Consider the following 21120-nt stretch of genomic DNA (forward strand, 5'->3'; position numbering starts at 1 on the left):
TTTCTTTTCGATAATAGCTCTCCTAATGGGTGCGAAGTAGTATCTCATTGCAGTTTCGCATTGCCCTAACGATGAGTGATGCTGAGTACCTTTTCACGTGCTCTCGGCCATTCGCGTGTCTTTTTTGGAAGAATTTCTTGTGCCTCGTTTTGAATCAGGTTGGTTTATTTGTTGCGGTTGCCTTTTTTCTCTGCTTATAGTGTCCTATGAGAATCATGTGTGCTCATCATAAACATGGGCGGATGCTATAAGACTATGAGGAAGAAAACATAACCTCGCCGCACCGAAGTTTTTCGTTCAGACACAGTCCGCTTTTCCTTTTTGCCATCACGGTCGGCTGTGCATCCAAGAAACGATCACCAAATGCAATGTCATGAAGCTTTTCTCCCACGTTTTCGTCTAAGAGATTTGGCGTTCTAGCTCTCCCCTTTAATTCTGTGACCCATTCCAACTTTTGCACTTGGTGTTGGGTAAGAGTTCAACTTCATTCTTTTGCACGTGGCTATCGGGCTTTCCCACCACCACTTGTTAGACCGTCCTTTCCCCAGGGAATAGTTTGGGCCACCTTGCCGAAATTCATTTGACTGTCTAAGCAAAGGTTCATCGCTGAGCCGTCTACTGCATTCCAACGGCCTACGGTCTGTCTGTCTGTCTGCCGGCTCCACACTGTTTTGATTACTGTCACTCTGTAGTAAGTGTTGAACTTGGGCAGTGTGAGACCTCCAACTTTGTCCTTTTTTTTCAAGATTGTTTTGGCTATTCAGAGTCCTTGAGATTCCATATGAATTTTATTTTTATTTCTTTCCATGTGAATTTTAGAATGTATTTTTCTATTTCTGCAAAAAAAAAAAAACATTATTAGGATTTTGACAGAGATGTCATTCAATCTGTAGATGTTACTATTACTTTTCAAAATATTCGCAGAGTGGCGTATTGCGATGGTGTTTTGTTACATTTCAACTTGCATTTTTTTTTATCGCTAATAAGATTAATTAGCCGCTTGCCTCTCTCATTTCCTGCTCTCCTTTGCCTACTTTTTTTTTTTATTGGGGTTTTACTGTCACCTATATAAAGGGTATTAAGAATATCAACACTTCTTTTGTTATACAGAATCACCAAACATTCATCGGGCTCCGGTTTAGGTGAGGCACTGTACTGGATGTTGGCCTACATGACGAAGTGGAGAGAGAAGCTGTGGTCACTGCCCTCGCGGGGACAGTAGTAAAAAAATTACCCCAATACATCATCACGCGTTGGGATAAGTGACGTACAGGCAAGGACCACAGAGCTAGGGGGCCCGATGTAGTCCGGGGTTCAGGGACGTCTTGTCTCAGGACGTGACAGTGGAACTGAAGTTCGAAAGATGAGCAGGAGGTAAGATGGCGTGTAGGGGACGGGGGCGGAGAGCTTCCTAGTAACGGTGTCAGCACGTGCAAAGGCCCTGAGGCCCAAAGGAGCAGGGCGTGTGGGAGGACAGGAAGGGAAGCGGTCTGAGCTGCACTGGGAGGGGCGAGAAGGGAGGGGAAGGGGGAGTCAGGCAGGGGGGCCAGAGAGTTCCAGACTTTGGTGAGACGGCCAGTCGGTCGGCGCCTCTCTGGCCTTTCTACACACTGTCCACGGCTGAGCGTCAGTCGTCTTTCGGCTCGTGGCTCGTGATCCCCTCTCTGAGCTCTGCTGTTTCGCTGGATGAGTTCGCCACCCAGCGCCCTGGAGGTTTCCTCGATGAGTTTATTCATTCTTCCGTTCATTGATTCCAAGGTCTTTCACTGAGCACCTGTGATTTGCAGGCTAAGGAGCTAATCTCAGATATCGGTAAGTTCTTAGACGTGAATTAGTGATGGAAAAGGGTGGAGAGTCGGCTGGGCTCCGAGTGCGGGGGCCCGCGTGGCTGCAGCCCTGAGCCGCCACCTCCAGGTTGGCGAGAGGACACGGGCCCCCCGTAGGCGCGACGGGCTCTTTATCTTCACCCTCAGGGAAAAGGGGAGTCACAAGATGCTTTCAGCCAGGACCTGATGCCATCGGGATTGGGGGAAGGAAGGATCCCTCTGGCTTCCCTGGGGACAATGGAGTAGGGGCAGCAGAGTGGATTCTGGGGGTCCGGGGAGGCCATTTCAGTGGTCCAGGTGGGGCGTGGGGGTGTCCTGGGAAAGGGCGGTGGCAGAGAGCATGGAGTCATGCGGGTGGGCGGCTCCGAGGTGTTCAGGACGGACAATCCACATCTCACCTGGTGAAGAAGAGCGAGGGAGGCGGGGGAGGGGCCAGGCCACAGTCCAGGTCCTGGGGAGCAGGACCGGAGAGGGCGCCACTTAACGAGAGCCAGAACCCGTAAGGGACCCCCCCCCCCCCCGTGGAGAAGACCTTGGGTTTGGGCTTGGTGAGTTCGTGCCCGGAGCACCTGCACAAACACCTGCACAGGAGAAGGCAGAGAATTGGCCGGATGCTGTGGGGACGGTGTGTGGTTTTGAGGTATTTCAGGAGTGCAACAAAAAGGCCTTTAGCTCCACGGGACATTGGGCGAGAGAGGAAAGTGACGAGGAAGGACCCAGGTTGCCACCCAGGAAGAAGTTAGTGTTGTTTCGTGACAAGTATCTTTTCTCGTTTGTCATTTTTCTTCTGTGTTTTTTTTTGGGGGGGGGGGCAGGGTTAATTTAGCTCATTTAAGAAAATGGTTCACGTGTACATTTTATCAGCATTAAAGTGAAACATGTATAGGCCACAGAAAACTGGGGCCATGACAAGTTAATATTCTAAAAAATAAAGCCCTCCTTTTCCTCCAAGAAATAAGACAAGGCCACGCAAAACGCAGAGTTGCGTTCACCACCTCTGGCATCAGGAGAGTCCGAGTTTGCACTTGACAAACTCCCGCGCCGCCATCTTCCTAAAATCGTTGGCATGACTAAATTCTAGGTGTGACTAAGAAAAGTCTCAGGTGGTAAATCGACACGGTTACCTGCAAGCTGCACACACCTGCTGAATCACTTTTTAAACAATCACAAAACAACCATTTCTCTTGTTCCCAGGATAGCTTTGAGCCGCAAAAATTAATTACATCACCCGCAAAATCACCCCTGTGTTTTGCATCCAAAGGTCAATGTTCAGACCGAGGAATGGTTTAGTGCTTGCAAACACGTGGCCTCGGCATATAAATATTTATCGCGGGAGGACAGGAACTCATTGTACGAGGCGTGTTTACCTTATCAGGCAGTTACCTGGGGCGAAGAGTCCACTGTCTGCTTCCTGTCCCCGTTTTTCTTACCCAAGACCTTGGGCAATTGTTTATTTGACAGAGTGTTCTGGCCCATTCCCTTTCTTCTGGGAATAAAGGCACAGGGTGGTAAACAAGTACATCACCTGGGCCACACCTACCTGATCTCCAGAGAGGAGAGAGTTCTAGGTGTTTGCTAGAAAGAGCCGACGACAGTTCTGAAACATGACGGGTGTTAACACCCACAGGAGAACAAGGAGCATGTGTTTGCTTCTCCATCCCTGACCTTGGCTGGTTTAAGTCAGTATTTCGGACGCTCGCAACGGATGTTACGGAATGTTCGCGCTTTTGATAGAGAAGATGCTGCAGCAGAGATACGGGCGGACAGTGATCGCCAGCGCGATTTGTGGCGAAAACACAGCCTTCTATTTTTATGACTCTCTTCTATGTTTATAAAACGCGAACGTTGGAGAAACAACGGCCAAGTTGGCTCGAATCTGGCCACATATTTGTTTTGGCCACTCTGGGCTTTTCTTTCGCAAGTTCTCATACTAACTAGCTCAGGCAATTGTTACATAAGAGAAACCCAGCCGGGCAGGGTGCCAAAAATTCAGCTCGGCATTTTTCCGCCTCCGCATGGGGGGTCCCGAGGAATGGACCTGTGACCCTTCAGAACAGAAACCTCAGGTTAGGCGGGCCGGGCTGACACATTCACGGACCCTCTGACAATAACCTCCCTCACCGGCGTCAGGTTCCCGGTCCTCCTGCACCCCGGTGCTCACTGACCAATCATCACGCGCCATGTGCGCATGTGTCGGAATCTATGTCGAACCTCTTAGTTAGTCTCTTCTTAGTCTCAACTCTCAGTCTCGTCCTTCTGCGGCGTTTCTAACGCTGAAGGTTTACTAGCAACTCTGCATTGTGCTATTTTAATTTGCATTTACTGTCGCATGTATTTTAATTTGCATATAACGCGACTGGCTGTTTGTATCTCTCCTTCTTTATTGCCTGGTGTCCTTTGCCTATTTTTTCTACAGGGGTTTTAATATCACGTTAGGAATATCAACACTTCTTTGGTTATATAAAATCACCAACTATCCGTTGGGCCTGACTCTAGTCTTGGGCACTGCATGTGAGTCTTTTTTTATTTTTTTTTTATGTTTTCTTTCTATTTTTTCTAAATTTCAAGTTTCATAAGGTAATACTTTCAACTAATTTTCCAAAACTTGGTAAACAAATTCCTATTACTATCCAATGAACCCGCGAGGGCAAGGCTTGGTCTGCCTTGGGCATTCTGAATTCCTGTACCGAGGTGTGCCTGGACTAAGCGAGCATTTGATAAATGTTTGTCTAATGGACAGAAAATCCATGCAGAAGTTATTTCCTATCCCCCCCACCACTGAATCATTCCCTTCCTAGGCTAAAAATTAAAAAACAAAACCAAAATAACAACAACAACAAAAAACCCTAACCTTTTTATTCAATGTCAGCTTCTCATTCCTGTGATTATTTTAATGCTTCTTCTCCCAGACATTTAGTTAAAAATATGATACCCTAGTTCATATACAAAAGCAGGGACATATTTCCAGCTTTGCTTCCAAAATCCTTCTTGACATATGTGATGGGCTTTTGGCCACAGCAATCTATTCACCAACATCTTCCTTAGACGCGTCCACTCTAACTCCTTAAAAACTGATATAATGGAGCTTCTTATCCTATAATTGTAACCCCACGTTTTCCTAATTCATTAGCTTGTCCTTGTCCACCCCAAAACGAGTTTTCAGGGCTGCGCAAACCCTACACGCGAGGGGAATGGGCGATGTGTCCGTCAAGTCTGCGGGACAAACCGAGGAATTCCAGGGGGGTCCCTCTCGTCCCAGAACCTCCCCCACATTCAAGTTCAACTGCGCCTGAGTTCCACCTGCATTCGAGTTCCTCCGTTCACTATTGATTGAGGGCCGACTCTGTGTCCGGCATTACATGAGGCACCAGCAGCCGGGACTTGTGTCTGGGGCTACTGATTTCCAGGCATCTGCTTTCAAAAAGTCAGTTCAGACTGGGGTAGACATCGCATTAATCACCGATGCCTCGGTGAAAATCGATTTATGAGGTCTCTCATAATTTATTGATTATCCTTCAAGTTCAGGTTGCTCAAGGTCCCTTGTTGATGCATTCCTCAAGTTCACCAAGCCCAGGAAGGGCGCAGTCAGGATTCACGCCCGGGCAGTCTGATGCCATATATTCCAAATGAGGGCTGCTCTACCGCGACTTACCGTGGCGGCCTGCCAGTCCCCAAGCACGTCTGCAATCCGATGAGAAACGGAAGGATCCGGAACCCACTTCCGGCCCTCCTGCTAAGCCGCTAGGACATGACAGGTGAATCGCTTCGCTTCTCCAGCCCATTTTCTCATTTGTAGAATGAGGAAAACAGACCCAGCATCTTACCAGACGCTTCCGGGTCCGTCGCTGGTCCCGTCTGAGCCACAGTGTCTGCTCTCACTGTGAGCTCGAGTTTCGCGCTCGTCTCTGTGAAATGGGCATAGTCGGGCTCGCCTGGTCTATCTCGCTGGGTTGTTGTGCAGATTATGTGAAATAGGGGCTTTGGAAATGTGGGAAATTATAAAGCACCAGACGGATGTAGGTTACAGTCTTGGTACTTTGTCACCCAATCTTCGGGCCACTATTGCCTTCTCTAGGCTGCAACTCAATCAATAAAACTTTATCGAACATCTACACTCTGTGCTTACACAGGTTGTGGAGACACCGGTCAAGGAGCTCATGTTTGAGTGAGGGACAGACACAAAGTCAAGTCCACTGAACACCCGTCTGTCTAAGATGAGAAGCGCTGCCCGGGACACCAGCCGGAGGCCGAGCTGCAGGCTCGCCCTGGATAGCCCGGTCGGCGTAGAGGGACGTCTGTCTAGTCTGCGAAGGTGTAAAGGCTGCCTTTGCGGGTTGAGTGAGTCTCCCCTACACTCCCCGAAGATATCTTGAAGTCCTAACCCCCAGCCCCTGTGGACGTGGCCGTATTTGAAAACTGCAGATGTCGTTCGTTAGAATGGGGTCAGGCTGGACCAGGATGAGCCCTCATCCACTACAGCTGGTACCCAGAGGAAGAGAGACGCACACAGAGGCCGACACACGTGAAGACAAAGGCAGAGGACGGAGGGACGCCCCTGCACCCCAAGGAACACCAAGGCCCGCCGCCAACACTGGAAGCCAGACGAGGCGGGAAAGACCCGCCCTCCACGCTTCGAACTCCTGGCCCCCTGAATTGTGGGAGAATAAACTTCTGTTGTTTCAGCCACGCGGTTCGCAGCATTTGTTACGGCAGCCATCACGAATGGGAGGAGCCAGGCACACAAAGAATGGGGGGTGCGGGGGTCCCTGGGCCACGGGAGCCGTGTTTGCCCCGGCCCTGAGGAGGCGAAAACCTTGGCGCGTTCCAGGAACCCGAAGGGAGGTCCAGGTCCTCACTGGGGAGCTCAGCTGGATGCTCCTAACGGGGAAGGGAGCTGGTGGGGGGCACTGAGCCCCAGAATGGCAGTGCCTGCCCTGTAACAAGGTTCTGCTGCAAGACAGAGGGGACGAAGGGAACAGGAAAATGGGAACGTCATCGGGAGGTGGTGGCCCCCGCCCTGGTGGGTGAGGGGAGGGGCGGTCAGAGGAAGGGATGGATGGTCCCGGGGGAGATGTCAGGGAACGAAGCTGCCCGGACTGGGGCGAATTAGCTGTGGGGATGCCGAGAGGAGAGGGAGCACAAATACGTTTAAATTATAAATAAGTCGATGCTTTATTTCTCTGTAAATAAGTAAATAAACGCTCTTACGAAGTTAGTTTTCGGGCTGGTGGATACTAAGGCTCTTATGAGGGTGAAAACGGGGGAGGAGCAGATTCGGGTGGGGACGGAGACAGGGCAAGGTTGTTGATCAGATGAGATTACTTGGCTCGGTCTCTCCTCTTACTCATCCAGCTTGGCTCCCGATGGCTTGCCTGCTTCTAGAATTCAAGGCCCCTCTTCCTTCTTAAAGGAGATGTGTGAACTCCTGAGGCAGATGTTGGGGAGAGCGTGTCGCCCCCAAAAAGGAGTTTCAATTATGCCCTTTCAGAGGGCGCAATCGTCGACTAATCCTCCTGCTTTCCAGAGGAAAACACCCTTCAACATGCATGTCCTGATGAGTTCGTACAAACGGTCGGGATCCCATTGCTTTACAGCGATACCGTGTGAGCCCAGATTTGAAAAGATCGTGTCGGTACATGTCGCAAGGTGCCCGGCTTCATTATCAAAGGCTGTTTGCTTATAAGTAAATGTGCTCTCCCATTCCCATTTAATTAGGACGTTTATAAGCTAACCATGAGCTCAGAGCCTCATTATCGGAACAACGTGCAGCCGGAAATTCCTCACAGCAGGGCATAGGGCCGTTTTCGCCCGTGACTCAGGTTTTCTAGGACTTGCAGCGATGTTCACGACAGCAGAAAGAGGAGCTGGCTTGTGCGGGAGCCATTTTTATCGGCCATGCTCTGTGAGATAAAGCGGGGGAAACGATTAGAGACGTAGTATTTGGGATGGCAATGAAGAGGGGGAATCAGCCAATTCAAACACGAAACTTTATTATATCCTAAAACCACAGTCACATCTGTTCCAGGGCCCGTTTTCTTCTTACTCTCCCTCGATGACGTCATCACACACATACACACACCGGCGGGTGGGGGGCGGGGGTTTTACTTATTATGCACATAGCCCGGTGACCCCAGTACGGTCAGCGCCTGGTCCTGGCTCACGACCTGCAGACGGGGTCCCCCACTTCCGGTTAGGCCCTCGCAGTGGAAAGCTCCACGAGGAAACGAGGAAACGAGCCCCAGCAGAACGCACCCTCCCGCCCACACCTGCCCGTCCCCTGCACCTTCCCGCCCGCACCTGCCCGTCCCAGCTCCCTCCCCGGCGTAAACCGCCCCACCTGGCACCTGTCGCCTGACTCCCCTCGCCTCTCTGCCAGGACCGGGTCCAGCGGCCGCTGCCTTCGTGCTGCTCAGCAGCTCACACCGACCCCTCCTCCCCCCCGCCCCCCGCGCCCCGCCAGCAGCGGAGCCCAGGCCACCGTCACTGTCACCCGCATCACCGCCACGTCTCCTTGGCTCACGCAGGCCCGCCGCGCACCGACCCCCTGTCCACACAGCTACCAGGATAATCAATCCTGCAGGGGTGCAAAGCGACTCACGCGGCGTCTCTTAAAAGAGGGAGGACGACCCTTTGCGATCGCCCCATTTTATTGCTCCGCAGGTGCACCCCGTTTCCTTAACTAGACACTCAGGGCACTTGCGCCTTCAGTCTCCCCCGGCTTCGGGGCAGAGTCGGGTGGCCGCGGCGCGGGGACATCGTGCTCCAGGGGGTACAGGGTTCGCAGCGCACCCAGGCCGCCGGTTTACGACGAGAGGCGCACGCGCGGGTGCACAGAAACGTCCGTTCCCGAGTCCTTCTCCATCACGTGGTCCTATCAGGCGAGTGGGAAAGTCAACGTCCTTCATTCTTGGGGCTCCTGACTCTCCGTGTCCATCTGCCAACAGGTAAAAGATAACGAATCTTAAAATATCCTTACGTAAAGTAGAATACGGCCATGGGCTCCAATTAGTTCATTCGCTCTTACATTCCTTAACGAGATTTTGTAAAACCAGGTTTTCCTCATGTGTTTTTAATTGGACATCTAAAATATCTCATCTTCAAATATGTGGTGACAGAAAGAAATCTAACTATGGGAGGCGAACACACAGCGTAAATACATATATGCCTTACCCTTACAGCTGAAACTTATTGGCTTTCGTTAATCAATGTCACTATAAATTAAAAGAATAAAATTGTTTTAAAAAATAAATTATCTCAACTTCTAAAAGTCAAAGAGGTCGTTGCTAGGGTGCGGTAAACACAGGTGTTTTTAAACACACTTCTTTCATTATTCTTTTGACTACGCGCAATGAAATCTAAATATATCGATCTGACATCTTTGACGATCCATTTTTAAACACATGAAGGCATTTTTGTTCAACAGTCAGAAGTTTTCCAATTACTTGGGGCCGACGCAATGAAAGGTACACAGCAAGTACATCACTCCAAATATTTTCTGCCATGTATTGAGTGACTAGCGAAGAGAATCAAACAGTCTAAAAAGGCAGGAGTAGAAATCATGAAAATTCAGGAGTATTTGGATCTGCGAGAGCTGCAGAAGCAACGTGGAAATGGCAGCCAAGTTAACACTCTGAGCGATGGGGAGGGTATTGTTGAAGCTTCGCATCGAGCACATGGGGATCACGACACTCTTATTTTTATGTTTGAAATTTTTCAGAATAAAAAATTGTAAACTATTTCAACGGAGTTTAAAACAAATGCGGTTTCTCCGAGCTCACCCCCAATTTCCGTCAGTTTATGTCACTGAGTCTCGATCAGGGTGTTTCTGTTTTATGTCCTCCCTCCCAGGAATGGTTTTGGGGTATTTCGTTGCTATGAGCAGCCTTTGCATGAAGCTTCTTTAATCTGCCAGAAAGTAGCTTTTCTTCTTCAGTAAGAATGTTCTTCTCAAATTGCCCCCAACTAATCAGGGAAAAGGCATCAATTTTCCTTTCTGGCCTTTCTTAACCACTTTTCCAACGTGAGAAAGCAGCCCACACTGAGAAGAATTATAGCGTGTCACCACAGAAAATGGAAAAGCTCGAGTCCAAAGGGAGGGATTTCCCACTTTATTCTTTAAAAAGCAGCAGCATTTTCGTATCCGCCGCTAGGCGTGGCTTAAGATTTACATCCATTCACTGATGTTTCTGCAGCTGGAAGCAGCCTGGAGCCTTCTAGCAAAAGCCTTTCGGAAAGACTTAAGCAGAAAACTCAACAGGTTTATTGGTTTTTATTATAATTTCTAAAAAGATATTTCTTATGAAAATGATCATCTTTACGACTTTTGTGAAATCAGCAACCAAATGTGACAGTCGCCACTTGCCCCAGGCAAGTGCTGTGGGTGACATTTGTGTTCCCCTGGGGACGTGGGGGCAAGCGGTGGTTGTGTGACGTGAGCACATGTCACAGCTTCGACACGGAGCCCGGGTTTGGAATTCTGTGCCTCACGCTCCCTCGCGAACATTTTCTGTTTGATTTGTAGGCTATGAATAGTCTCCTTGTGGAAACTAAAAATGTTTAACGTACGATCACCCGTGAGAACTTTATGATTTCCAGAAAGGGGAAATATAAATTCATCGGTTAAACATTAGAAATTGAAGAAAAAAAAATGCAGGTGTGGCGACTTCCAGAACCGCATAATCGGGATTAATGTTCCCAGACTCAGCCCCGGAGCAAACACTCCATGCAGCAGGAACTTCTCTTCTGGGGCGATTACCCTTTGCATTCTGATGAAACTGTGTTTGGGAGGACAAGTGGGACGGGAATAAATCTGTCCCTTCCCGTCTCTCTAACTGAATATTGCTTCTGTTGGAGTCGGCGGGGTGGGGCTGGGGGGGGGGGGCGGAGTGCGGGGCTTCGCGAGCGAGGGTCACCGCACCCATGGAGACATTCTGCTATAAAAGTGTCTCCTCTCGTTTTCAAAGCGAACAAATGTCGCTGCCACCAGGAAACAGACGCCGTGAAAAGAGAGTCGAGAACCTGGAAGAGCTGCCCGGGCTATAATTCTTTTCAGCTTCCAAGGCCATTACCCCCGTTAACTCAAGTCAACGGGACAGGACAAAAGGCTTCTCAGAAGCCCCATGAACAGGAGGCCGGCGCCTTTCGGATCCCAGGCGCTGAAGTAACGAGGCTGATGCTCCTTCTCGCTCTCGATGCCCTTGCAGCTTTGCCCTCTAAGTATGTCTTGTAACACACTCCTCCTTGGACCCTGCGTTACAAAGTACCGTTTCTTTTGGACTCACCTGTGTTTTGGGGACGCGGGGGTGAACAGCCGTAACCAAAAATGTCTGGGTTTAGACAGGAACTCTAGGAGGTAGCAGGTGTCACGGAGAACGTGGTGAGAAACGTGAGTGTCTGATGGTGGAAGATTAAGTCCCGTGAAGGTGCCAGGGTCTGTGACGTTTCTGGGGGTCTGCTGGTCTGGGGCGAGCCGGGACGTCCCCTCCAAAGGCAAGGGACAGCTGCCGCACTTTGGGTCCCCTGCCAACGAGAGAGCTGTCCTTTAAGCAGTAGGAGCGTCCGACTCCATCCAGAGGTCCATGCTGGGTGCCCGGCTCCCCGTGGCGGGAATGTGTGTGTCTGGGGACCCAGGAGGGGGGCGGGAGTGGTGCCTCGTCTCACGTCACCCAATGACCCTCTTTCGGCGTGTTTTCTCTGGTCCCCTGTACAGTGGCCTTGCTGGTGTGTAGGTTTTGCTTTCCCACAGACACGCCCACCAGGCTATTTTTGACATCTTACGCCTTTGGACAGATGAGTCCCCCACCCCGCCCCCTAAAAGGGCAGGGTTTCTAATTTCGGCTGAAATGATGGATTCCGTTGAAGAGAACAGAGCTGCTGCTCCATGGTGGGCCCCTGTGGTCCCGAGTCTCCCCCTGGTACTGCCCCTCCCGAGACAAACACTGGCGGGAGACCCCGCGGCCCCTCAAGGCCCCGCCCCACTCCGCGGGCCACGCCCCCTGCCCCGGAGGCCCCACCTCCTTCCAGCTCCAGGATCGGATTGATGCGCGCTCCTCGCACGTGACGTCTTTCCGCTACTAAATTTCTGCAGAGCGTTTTACAATTTTCCCTTTGATACAGTTGCCAGTGTTGACTTTCCATCTTCTCTCTTTCTACAGCCAGTAGTATATTCATCTCAGAGCCCGGCCAGGTCTGTGCACCTCGAAACGTCTGCGGGCTCGAAGCCTTGTGTCTGGAGTGCCGGAGGGTGAGGCCACTTTGTCCACGTGGAAGGGTGACGTCGCCGCTGGAGCAGGTCTGCCACAGACGGGGCTCTGGCTCGCCTCGGCCAGCGCGGAACTGGAACCGGCAGAAGGGGCTGGCCCGGAGGAGGACGCGCATGTGCGTCTGACCCGGCACAGGTGTGTGCGTGCGTGCTTTTAATTACTTTACCTCTTCTCGTCCTTCTCTTTATAACGTTTACATATAGCACAGGTTTGTACCGGCTAAATTCACCTTTTAACCTGTAATTTGCATCGTATCCACCTGGGATTGTGATAGACCCGGAGGACGGACAGGCCTCTCTCCAGCCGCTGAGCTGCGAGCGGGGAGCGTGCGCGGCGGCGTGACTGCGTGCCGGGTGGTTTTTATGTGCAGGCCTGGTCGTTATTTTGTTCCAGGAGGCTCTGGAGTTGTTGGTCTGTCAAGCGGGGTGTGCGGCGGTCTCAGGGGGGCTGGGATGACCGCTCCTTTTGCAAAGCCGGCCAGCACCCTCACGGCCCCGCTCCTGCCCCCAGGTTGGGGACAGGATACCAACGGCGCGCAGTTTCTTTGAGAGCTGCCCATAGAGCCCCATTTCAGACCCACAGGCTGGAACTCAGCGACCTGGCCATGGCCGCTGGCAAGGAGGCTGGCCACAGAGTCACCGGCATGTGGCCAGACAAACCCAAGGGGTTTTATTTTCAAAAGATAAAAGAGCAAGTGGACAATAGGGAGCCACTAGCAGTCACCACCACAGACAGCTCTGCAAACAGTTGACCTGTGAAGGAAAGAGATGGGACCTCATCCGGAGGAGCACTAGGGGCCCAGGGCCAAGGGGCAGCACGAGAGAGCTAAAGACACAAGACTAAGAGATGACAATCGAGGGACATCTGGGGGACGGGGCACCATGGCTCGGCGCATAGACGGGGAACTTGGCCTCAGACGGGGTGAAGGGGAGGAGGAGGGAGCGTGGCGGTTTGCAGGCGGGGCGGCCGTTTCCATGTAAAATAGGAAACCCAGGCCCCTGGTAAAACTGAGTGGGGGAGCTCGGCGTTTGGGAGAAGGGAGACAGGCGGAGTCCTCGCCCAGAGGGCTGGTCAGGCGGGCATGACGGGACCGCCTGGCAGAGTGAGGCTGCCTTGAAGCCACGAGTAAAAGCCCGTCTTGAGGGCTGGAGCCTTCGATTGGGGTGCACAGCAAACCGGGTGCAGGTTCTGAGAAAGTGGGTCGTGGGTTCCGCCCACACGAGGAAAGAAACAAGGATGCCGCTGTTGGAACAATCGCACAGTCATTTCAACGTGTCTCCCAGGACGCAGGACAGGAAAAGGGGGGAAAAAACCCCAAAAGAACGCGTCATTTTTGCAGCACTGGGTCTGGGGACGCGTATGGGTGAGAGCCGATGCTCCCGTGAAGTCGAACATCTGTGTCGCGCTAAACCTTTTCAACTCATACACGTTTCCAAATGACAAGTCCCATTCATTCATGTGATAAAAAGAGACTTTCTTTGCTACGGTTGGGAGGGTTTTGGGAGAAGAGCAGCAGCCCCCTCGGCCGCCTGGAGCGGGAGGCCGGCCACCCCGCGCTGGGAGCAGAGCAGGAAGGAGCGATCACCAGCCGGGGCCACTGGTAATTGGTGACCGTCACGGAGAAAGAGTTTTATGGCCCGTAATAGTTTCTGAGTTAATCCAGGAAAGTCTTATTCATACGAACTATGACACATATGAGTCAATGAGTGAGTGTCACCCAGAGACTTAAAGAGGCCCTGTTATGCCCTCAGTTCTGGGACAGTCGCCTCCAGCACTGTTTGGAGGTTGGTCGTGCGGTTTTGACCATCTCCAGATGGGTGGATGAGGTAGCTGGTGGTGGGCCGGGCCGGGCAGGGGTCTGCCACAGCCTCTTCCTCTCCCAGATTTACCAGCAGCTCCGGGTCAAGTGCAGCCGAAGACTCTCAGTCTTCTGTTACGAGCATCTCATTTACTCATTCGGTTTCCATGATGAAGCAAGTTCTTGAGAAGTAATTATTACAATATTAATACTAATAACAACAACAGTGACATTTTTTTTCCAAAGCAATGTCCCCAGTTAGGTCTTCTGTAATTTTCCGCATGGAGTAAGTAGTAAGGAAGAAGAAAACCTTTCACCTGCTTTCAAACGCATTCCGGAGCCCACTTACGTCCATGAACTTAAGCCTATATTTTGTAGCCCTGAAAGGCAAAAAAAGACGATACATGGTAGAACTTGAATCATTCAAGTTTATACCAAGAATGATTCTCCACCGGCCCCAGGGAGGGCAGACACTCCTGGGCTCCCCGACGTGGGCATCCCCAGGAGACTCCCATGGAGGTGCCTTCCCTGGAAGCTCCGCCTCCTCCTGCCTCCTCCTCAGCTGGGCTATCGGCCCATGGCAACGGCATCGCACGTTGGTAGAGTAACTCCACAAACATCTCAACAAAGAGCCACGGCACCGGAGCATATTGCAAAAGGGGAAAAATAACTTTCACCGTTTTATTAGGGATGAAATGACCCCCAGCCGTTTATTTCTTGGGGAGATTTAGGCAGGTTGCACGAAGTCGCTGAGCAGGGCATGGAAAATGTGTGCCAACAGGGCGTGGATGAAGCTGTTCGCCGGACGTGGTTTATTTCGCTGCCTGCTTAACAGGGCGAATAAGTCACAAATATCATAGCGACAGGTATAGATTTTTAAACATTAACCTAGAATATGAAAGTTAGAATAACTATGGACTTAGGATAAACTTATAGAACCAGAGATTCTATTTTAAATATATATATATATATATATATATATATATAAATGTTGCTGAGTCCTCTGTTCCTGTGGATCTCTACGTATTGTTAAAAGGATGAATTAGTTTAGAAGGAAATGCTTAGCGAAGCAATGATAACGTAGCTCCCATGTTTCAAGCTCTTCATCCAGATAGATGTGAATCCTTCCATTTTTTTCCTTCATTTATAATCAGGTCTTTGCTGGTGACCTGGATGTCTCAACCCCAATACACACACACACACACACACACACACACACACACACACACACACACACAGAAGCAAATGTCTGCAAGAACAAAGAAAATTTACTTAAATATGACATATTCCCTGGTCATCGTAATGCCGCTCTAAGCTCCCCATATCAATTATGATAATGGGTCATTCCCTTCAAAAGAGAGAGCCACAATTTTCAGAAAATACACAGTTTTAAAGATGCATCGAAGTGCGTGTGTGTGCGTGTGTGCGTGTTAAGTATCTACTTGTTTCAGACACTTCCGGCTTTCATTTCAATCCTCTCCCCCTTCCCTCTCATTCCAGGTAGTTCCGAGCAGACTCCCATTGGCTTTGGGGGACGCAGGTGGGCATCCCTGTCTCAAGCTCCCATGGGGCATTTCCGGTAGCAGGTGACACGGGGGCCAATCAGCATTGACTCCTGCGCAGCCCACAGGTGTGGGGAGATAGAGTGTGAGGTCCACCCCTGACCATCAGTGGACAGGAGCTGGTGGACACATTCTTCCCTGATCCTTCCCTAGGAAGACAGTCCCAAGACTGGGTTCATAAGGCTCCTCAGAGGGTCCCAGCAAAAGGACCCGCCTGGCCCACTCAGTAACACGTCTTCCTGCGTCTGCCTCGCCAGCCCTCGCGTCTGCTCCCAGGCCTACGCTCCCAAGTAAATCACCTTCACACGAGCTTGTCTTAGGCCCCGCTTTCTAGGAAGCCAGATCAAGAGTGACTTGAGTTTATTACAAAAACAATCCCCTGCTTAATTATTCTTAACATTTTAATATACTACCATGGAAATTAGATTTGAATATTCTATTACAGTTTTATCCATTAAGCTTCACTGTCTCATAATGTCACCTGCCGGAATTATGCTGGTAATAATTAAATAGCATATCTCCCTGTGAACCACAGGCACAGGGCAGGGTACTGGATGGAAAACGGACTTTGAGTTTCCAGTCCAGCCTCACCTCTTACCAAATGTGTGACCTCGGGCAAGTCACTCGACTTCTCTGAGACCGATCTGTGAAATGACCTTAATACAATAAAACTAGAAATTAATGACAACGGCAATACTGAAAAGACCTTTCTCTTTGAAACTTAAAATCTACTAGCTCAAGAAACATAAAATGAAATTGAGGAATGTTTTGAAAATAACAGTGACAGTAACACAGCACATCGAAATGTCTGATCGTACAGCTAAAACGTGGAAGAAAATTATAACCTAACGTTAGCAAAAATGGAAAGATGAAAACGAATGCGTTAAACACCCCACACAAACTAGAAGACTAACATGCAAGAGAGGATGAAAGTTTGTTTTTGCAAATTTCAAAGAAAATTGACAACCCTCTGGAGAGATTTTTCACGGGGGGAAAAAGATAAGGAAAAAAAAAAACAATACTACAAACGAAGAAAGGACAAAACTACTAGATCAGCAGAGGTTTAAAATAGAGTATGACAACTTTATGCCAATGAAGATGAAAAGTGAGACTAAATGGGCAAATTCCTAGAAAAAGATATAGCTTATCAAAACTAACTGGAGATAAAGTAGAAAACCCAATCCTCCCTAAATTAATTTATAACACAATCCCAACAAGACTATCATCAGGTTAGCCACTAGAGCTGGACACGTCGATTATAAAGGCCATTTAGAAGAATAAACGAGCAAGAATAATCAGGAAAATTCTCCCTCCACCCCGAAAGAAATGCAATGTTAGGGTGCTGATTAGCATATCTAGATGTTAAAGCACAATATATAGTCTGTGTGATTAAACAAATGGCATCAGTATGTACATGTATAGACAGACAACCTAAACAATAGAAAATGCAGAAATAGATCCCACCGAGTGTAGAAATTTAGTATAGATTAAAGTGACGTCTCAAATCGGTGGAAAAATTTAATGTGATGTTGAGATACATGGGAAAGCATATGAAAAGTAGATAATCGAGCACATTCTTACACCATACACAGGATTATATTCCAAACGGATCACAGATTTCAACATAAAATGAAGAAAACATGGGAAATGCCTTTATAACCTAGGAATCACAGCCAAGAAGCTTTCCTAACTCTGACTCGAATCCCAGGTTAACGTGTTTACATAAAAATATAAAATTTGCATGGCCAAAAGCGCTGGTAAGCTAAGCAAAACCACAAAGAGAGTGGAGAAAACATTTAACATTTTTATTGCAGACAAAAGGGATTAATATATTAGGCTGAGCCATCTGAAATTACTTGTCTTCGGCCATTTTGACCTAAGAAAATAGCAATTTCATATTGTTCGATTGAATACCTCGTATGTAAGGAACTTCTAAAAATAAAATGGTCAATATCCCCATGGAAGAATAGAGATATGAACACACAATTTACAAAATAGAAAAAGCAAATGGCTTCTGGCCATGTGGAAAGATGCTCATGCACACTCATGAGACTCTAACCCAAAGAAACAGTGCAGGGATGCCCAAAAGATACCTGTAAAGGCAATTCGGCCCAGTACTACGTGCAGGAGGCTGGAAGCAACCCAAACATCTCGATACTTGATAGCGTGTGTCCAAGGGTTACCTTGGATATTCTTAGATCTTTGTATTTCTATATACATTTGTAAATCTGTTTTCCAATTTACACACACACACACACACACACACACACACTCCTGCTGAGATTTTATTGGAATTACTCGAATTTGTAGATCAATTTGGACAGAAATGACATCTTTACAAAATCGAGTATTGAACCCATGAACCGTTAGTTAAGCCTTCTCCAGTTAATCTCAATAATGATATATAGTTTTCTGTGTAGAGTTTTTGAATATCTTTTGTTACAGATTTCTTTCTCTGTTTTTGATATTCTTTGAAACTCTGGTAAATTGTCTTATTTTTAATTTTCATTTTCTAATTGTTACTAGAATTTAGAAATACAATGTTTATATTGACCTCGCTAAATTTATTTATTAATTCTAGAGTTTATCAATACATTTAGAAATTTTTTCCACCCAAGCGATCATAAGATCTGTAAATAATGACAGTCTGTTTTCTGCCCTTGAATCTTCATATCTTTTATTCTTCTCAATTTGCCAAACAAAAGATTACATCTGGCATCTGGCAGGCTTTTGTAAGTGTCACATACATTACATCTTTACCCTTCTCAAATAGTGCAAGGACTTTGCAACATTTTTACTTTATTTAGCCCTTTCTCACCCTTTGGGCTATTGTTGTAACATATTTTAATTCTATAACGGATCAATCGGACCTCATCAAAATTAGAAACTTTTGGATTATAAAGAAATTATAAACAAAAAGTTATTAAGAAAGTGGAAAGACAACCCACAGAATGGAAGCAAATTTTACACAACATCTATCTAATAAGGGTCTATGCTCCGGAATATATTACAACTCCACAATAAAAAGGATGAATAACTTGATTTAAAAATGGGCAAAGGGTTTGTATAGACATTTCTCCAAAGAAGACACACAGGTGGGCACTAAGGATGTGAAAAGGCGCTCCATGTCATTAGTCACCAGGGATGTGCACCTCCATGCAAAGAAACACAATGAGGTACTAACGCCACATCTATTAGAATGGAAGGGAACAAGTATTGATGAGAATGTGGAAAATCGGACACTTCGTACATTGTTCATGAGAACGTAAAATGGTGCAGCGTCTTTGAAAAGGGATCTGGCGGTTCCCCAGGCATTCGATATAGAGTCACCATATGGCCCATCCATTTCACCCTTAGGTATCCATCCGAGAGAATTAAAAACATGTGTCCCCCACAAAAACGAGTACACACATACTCACAGCAGCATTACTCATAATAGCCAAAAAGTGGAACTAACCCGGAAGCCCATAAACTGATGAATGGACTAATAAAAAGTGTTTACCAATCCACGGAATAGTATTCAGCTGTAAGAAGGAGTGAGAGATTGACACATGCTACCACGCAAATGATTTTTGGGAAAACTATGCTAAGTGAAAGAAGCCAGTTGCAAAAGGCCACATGTGCTGTGAAATGTTCCGAATACGCAAATCCACAGGGACAAAGACTAGATTAGTGGTCGCTAGGGGCTGAGGGAAAGGAAGAGTAGGGGGTGACTGCCGGTGGGCGTGGGCCATCTTTTTGGGGTGATGAAAAGTTCTGGAGTTAGTGATGATAGTTACACAACCTTGTGAATATGCAAAAACTACTGAATTGTATACTTTAAATGAGTAAATTTCATGGTTTGTGAATTGCATCTCGACGGAAAATTTTGGGAAAAAATTCTCATGTTTCTTTGATATTTTCGATACACTATTATATCAGATTGTTCATTTATTTACAAGACCCACTTACAATTTTTTTTATAACATTGTTTTTGCCTTACTTCAGTGTCAAGGTTCTACCACTAAAAATGAGGTTTTCTCTCTTTTTTTATTTTTCCCTCTTTTCTTTTTCTCTTGAACAGTTTATATAAAATAAACAATGATTGTTCCTTGAGCAGTAAACCTTGCCATTTGAGCTGATGCTTTGTTACTAGTGAATTCACATTTTATATTTTCTCTTGGGTTTTGTTTATTCATATTCTTCTAAAAAATTTGCCAGTTCGTCTAACTTTAAAATTTTCTGGCATTTGTTTATTTATTATCTGATCTGATTTTTTTTTCTATTTTGTGTGCAATTACGAGCCCTTTGGTTCTTAATGTAGTTGTTGATGCCTTCTCTTCTTTTATTTCTTAACTCGCAAGAGGCCCGTCTTCCTTTGCAAGACTTTCGATGACTCCTTTTTTGTAATACATGGGTTGAAGACAGTAAACTTAGCCTAATTATTTATTTTAACTGCAAAAAGCTTTGAGATGTGGCATTTTCATTGTTAATTCTACATATTTAATAGTTTCTAGTTATATTTCACCTTGCACGTTGTTAGGATTGTGGAGGGTTTTTTAAAGCTATCTTAAAAATAACTTAAACTAATTACCTTGTGGTCAGAGATTATGATCTGTATCACATTGATTCCACTCCATGCATTTTACTAGGATTTCTTTATGGTCTAATAGTTAGTCAATTTTTATAAATGTTCTATATGTACTTGAAAAGGATGTATAGTATCTCAAAATCAAAATTATGTATATATTACATGTATGTATAACATATTCTATATAGATTAAATCTTAATAATATTATTCATTCTTGTCCTTTTTGTTCATTTGTTATATGTTGATATATTTAAAAACTTCAAAACATTTTTCAGCTGGAGGTCGAGTAGGGAGACTATATTTTTTTAATTACTAAATAATGTAAAATTTAGTTGCTTTGGCATTGTTAATTTTTTATAATAAAGCCATAGGATAAAATATTAATACACGAGGCCTCTCATTTTCTCTCCTTCTCAGGTCCTCGACTACACATATAAACACATGGACTGCCCAGCCTCAAACTTTGAATCGGGCATCTCTGGGCCCCAACTGCGCCTGGACACCCTTGACCTCGCCTAGGACTAGAGGCTGTTGGGAGCGGAGTGGGAACCCACGAGGCCCCAGACTTGAGGCATGTTCTCTAATAGCTTTATCGATACTGATGTTGACAATTTCATCTTTCTGACTTCGGTGCCTACTTTGGGGCAGGACTTGGTAGAGAGGTTCCACACGCTTATCGTAAGAAGTCAGGAGCGCCCGATGCCCAGTGTAATAAGTGGGAGTTGCCACCTGTGTGGGTCTGCTCCACGCACCGGCTCCACACGCCGGCTCCACGTGCCGGCTCCACGCGCCGGCTCCGCGCGCCGGCTCCTGCCCTGCCGTCCGCTCCCCCTCAGCCACCGTGGGGTGTCCCCCCCCCACCCCACCCATTCGCCACAGGGCCTGGGTTCAGACCCCGACTAGTGTAGACCACGCCTTCTCTCCAGCACACAGAGAATGTGTCTAAAATCTGACTAAATGTTGGGCTGTTATGGGTTCTCGGCAAATCACATGGAGCCGATGCCACGCAGACCTTCCTCTGCCCGCACGCTATTAAGTTAGAAGTTTGTTAAGAAGAAAAGAGATCACTCCAAGAGTGCTACCACCCTCATGTAGGGGGAA

At 47.6% G+C, this 21120-nt stretch overlaps 1 long non-coding RNA gene across 1 annotated transcript in view; it reads left to right on the top strand.

Moving 5' to 3' along the window:
- Window positions 1–20705, top strand: part of LOC118609218 — a 33668-nt gene extending 12963 nt beyond the window's left edge. Inside the window, exons 2-3 of the long non-coding RNA XR_004953244.1 lie at window positions 11981–12223; window positions 20437–20705. This is a non-coding gene — a long non-coding RNA (uncharacterized LOC118609218). The remainder of the gene's footprint in view (window positions 1–11980; window positions 12224–20436) is intronic.
- The last annotated feature ends 415 nt before the right edge of the window (window positions 20706–21120 follow it).

Source organism: Rousettus aegyptiacus, unplaced genomic scaffold (assembly GCF_014176215.1).
Source record: "Rousettus aegyptiacus isolate mRouAeg1 unplaced genomic scaffold, mRouAeg1.p scaffold_m13_p_1, whole genome shotgun sequence".
Lineage (NCBI taxonomy): Eukaryota > Metazoa > Chordata > Mammalia > Chiroptera > Pteropodidae > Rousettus > Rousettus aegyptiacus.